Source organism: Mastomys coucha, unplaced genomic scaffold, assembly GCF_008632895.1.
Source record: "Mastomys coucha isolate ucsf_1 unplaced genomic scaffold, UCSF_Mcou_1 pScaffold12, whole genome shotgun sequence".
Classification (NCBI taxonomy): Eukaryota; Metazoa; Chordata; class Mammalia; order Rodentia; family Muridae; genus Mastomys; species Mastomys coucha.
Genome location: NW_022196894.1, coordinates 41,955,793 through 41,959,849, shown reverse-complemented (window position 1 = coordinate 41,959,849; position 4,057 = coordinate 41,955,793). Strand labels below are relative to the sequence as shown.

General features: G+C 43.3%; 1 protein-coding gene across 1 annotated transcript in view; it reads right to left on the bottom strand.

Moving 5' to 3' along the window:
* Window positions 1–4,057, bottom strand: part of Usf3 (upstream transcription factor family member 3) — a 58,464-nt gene that overhangs the window by 29,757 nt on the left and 24,650 nt on the right. Inside the window, exon 2 of the mRNA XM_031363957.1 lies at window positions 1,277–1,391. The gene's annotated coding sequence lies outside the window, so the exon portion shown is untranslated. The remainder of the gene's footprint in view (window positions 1–1,276; window positions 1,392–4,057) is intronic.

Below are 4,057 nucleotides of genomic sequence, written 5' to 3'. Positions count from 1 at the left end.
CGCCTACGCCTTGTCGACCTGACTAGGACCCCCGTTTCTCCCGCAGGTTGAGGGAGGCCCAGATCGGCAGGCCTGTGGCACTATTCTAAGTAGCAGATGCAAAGCACAGTTAGGCTTCCTTCAACTTCCAAGTGCCATAAATCTCAGTTATCCATGGAGACTCACTAAAATGAGGGCGTGAAAACTATATGAAGACAATGGATTTTCCTCTTTCTTCCTTCATTCTTTTTCCTCTTGGCCCTCTCTCTTTTGAGACAGTCTCATTATGTAGCCTGGGATGACCTCAAATTTGTAATCCCCCTGCTTCAGCTTCCTGAATGTTGGGATTATGGGCATACACCACATCTTGGCTAGAAACTGATGTCCAATAGGGAACTCTACACACAAATGGAAAATGCCTGGAGGCAGAAACATTAACATATGGAGTCCAACTGTACAAGGTCAGAAATACTACTGGGGGTTTCCTTCTCCTCTCTGATTTTCCAGAGTTTGAAAGGGAAAATATTCTCAGGATACAGTGAACCTTCCAAAAGAGGCCGCCAAGCTAGGGTACCTGCTGGACTACAAGGGAAAAGATATAAATGCAACAATCTCCCCAAGCCCTATTCTGGGAAGGGAGATAATAAGTATAGAAGTAAACTTAGAAAGCATGGGTTTAAAGCCTAGCTGTACCCCTTCCTAGCCATTCAGTTGTGGGCAGACTCTTGGAACTTTAGTTCTATATAACTAGGCTGCTTTGAGAAGGGAGTGAAAGAAGGCCAGGAAGGCACAACACCACACGTACACAGTGCTTGGAAGCAAGAAGGACCCGGGAAATGCTCTATTTCACAATAAGCCCCAGCCCTAGAAAGGAGGGGGGCAGAAGGAGGGAAGGCAGACAAGAAGCTGACAGGAAACACTGACTGATACGGCCTTGGAGAACATGTAGTCACAACTCATCTCCAGGGCTAGCAAGATGCCTTAGTTAATAAAAGTGTTTGCTACCAAGCTTGACGATCGGGTTCCATGCTGAGACCACACAGAAAGAGGAACCGACTCCTGCAAGTTGTTTTCTGACCTCCACACACACACCAAGGGGTGTGCACACCACAAAGAAAAACAAAAAAACTTATGTTTTTCAAAAACAAGTCCCTTCTACAGCCTGTTCCTGTTGCACCTCTCCTTCCAACCGGGGAAGCTGCCCAAGGCCTAGAGAAGCACTGCTGTGGATAAGCATGGAACGGAACATGGGACAAGCCAGCAAGCAAGCACACAAATGACCCATCTCTTTTCTCACCCAGGGGCTCGCAGAGTTTCTTCACTTTAGATTTCTGGCTTCCAACACCTCTTTCTGATTCAAATCTTTCATCTTCTGCCAGAAGATGGTCTCTATAGGTTATGTTTTCTTCTTACTACAAAAAAGAAAAACCAATGAGTGTTTATACCCACCAAGTATCCATGAGATGAAGCTGGCAACTGATAACATACAGGCAAGTTTAGAGGCAAGAAGGATAACCCTGACCATTCCCCACCACTGGAGAGCAAGTGAATGCAGTCACTCTCAAAACACCTTTCTCCAATGGATAAATCATAAAGGGGATCCTACAGGGAAGGGATGGCATGTACACATATTCTTTCAATTCTGTATGCTCATGGTCCCTTGGGCCCTCACCACCCATGGATCTCCAAAGACCTCCAAGTTATGTGTAATATTAAGACCCACCTTCACTTCCAAAATTATCTTTCCATCCATTTCCCATTTCCCTTACTTAAACTTTTATTTCTTCTTCACATGTGTATATATATACATTATGTGGTGCGTGTTTACAAGTGTGAAGGCACATGTAAGTTTCCTGTCAATATGGCTAGTCTCCATAGCCAGCCTGTTCCAGACACCCTATCCCCAGTCAGAGCTACCAAGCCCACCTGGTATGTGTGGGTTTGAGATTCTAACTCTGGCCCTCTCGCTCCCATAGCCAACGCTTTAGGTGTTCTCTAGCTCTCTGCCCACTCCTTTTTTTGTAGGAGTGACTGAAAACCTGCTCAGCACTAGAAAGGTAGGCTAAAGACCTATGAATAGATGGGACAAAAGACACACCTCACAGTTCTGTGCCAGACCTACACGGAGGGCCTAGGATTCTAAATCTTCCTAGGAGACACCCCTTTCTCCCTTCTTCTCTTTCTTTATGCTCAGAAAGTCCGAGGACCTTAGCTCTATTTTAGGGTAATGTTTTCCAAGCTTAGATAATAAGAATTACCTCATTGTGCTTTCTGTCTGTGGGTTTCACGTCTATGGGTTCACAGGTGAGAGAGGACATGTGGGATTTATGTTTCTGAGTATAGATCAACTTACTTAAAATAATGGTTTTCAGTTCCATTCATTTCCTAACTTAATTTTTCTTTACAACTGAATAAAATTCTATGGTGTATGTATATATTACACTATTCACTCATCTGTTGATGGACATCCAGGTTGGTTTTATTTCCTTGCTTTTTGAAGAGAGCAACAACAAACACGGATGAGCAAGTGTCTCTATAACAGCGGATACAATCCTTTGGGTATATGCCCAAGAATGGGTCATACATATATGGAGACTCTCTTTTTAGTTGGATTCTTTTCTTGTGCGTTTCTATGTGTACACATGCATGTACTCTTATGTGTGTAGTTTACATGTGCATGTAGTGTATACACGTGAGTGTGTAATGCACCCACTTGTGGAGGCCACAAAACTTTGTCTATTGCTCTCCATTTTATTGCCCACTTTCAAAGCTTTCTATCTTGTCATCTTGCTCTAACTAAGACTATACTAAGTAAAAATGAAGAAAATAGACATTCTTTTGCTGTTCCTTCTTTAATAAAAATGCTATTGAAGGGAGTATAAACTATTATAGCCACTATGGCAATCAATGTGGAGGCTTTTCAAAAAAAAACTTAAAAACTAGGGCTTGTGGAAGTGGTTCAATGGGCAAAGGGCTTACCCAAGCTCAGATCCTTAGCACCCACATTTTTTTAAAAAAAAAAGCTGGATTGAGCAGTACATGCTATAATCCCAGCATGATAGAGACAGATCCTAAAGGCTCACTGGTCAGCAAGTTCAGCTGAAATAAGAAGCTCCAAGGACAATGGAAGACCTTACTTTAAAAATAAAAGGTCAAGGGTAATGGAGAAAGACACTCAAAGCCAACCTCCGATCTTCATATGTACATGTAAGTAGACATGCTCCCACACATGTATATACACAAATCCATATACATACATACATGACACATATGTACATATGCTCTCAAAAAGATCTAAAAGGGATATAGATTAGAAAGGAAAAAATTAAACTATTCTTATTTGTAGATGACATGATTCTATACTTAAAAACTCCATGGAAACTCTCTCTGTGTCTCTCTCTCTTTCTGTCTCTCTTTCTGTCTCTCTCTCTCTCTCTCTTTCTCTCTCTGTCTGTCTCTGTCTCTCTCTCACACACACACACACACACACACAAACACTCTGGACCTGACAAGTAACTTCAGAAAAAATAGGAGAATATACAATCTGTTATGGCGGCACATGGATGTAATCACAGCACTGAGGAAGTTGAGGCAGGAAGCTTATGAATTCCAGGTAAGCTAGGACTACCTAGTGAGCTCCTGTTAGAGAAACAGAAGTGAGGACCTAGGGGTTGATGGACAGGCACTGAAACTGGTTTGGCTAGCTGGCTGGGTAGCAGGACCCCAGAGGTACCCCTGCCTCTTCCCTTCAGCACTAGAATTGCAGGTACGTGCCCCACGCCTGGCTTTTACATGGGTGCGAATGATGTGAACTCCGGTCCTCATGCTTGCACAACAAGCACTTTACTGACTGAGGCATCTCTCCACCATCCAAAATTTACATTCTTTATGTTAAAAAATAACCAGAAAAGGGCTGGTGAGATGGCTCAGCGGGTAAGAGCACTGACTGCTCTTCCGAAGATTCTGAGTTCGTGTCCCAGCAACCACATGGTGGCTCACAACCACCAGTAATGAGATCTGACACTTTCTTCTGGTGCATCTGAAGACAGCTACAGTGAACTACACAGGGGGGGGGGGG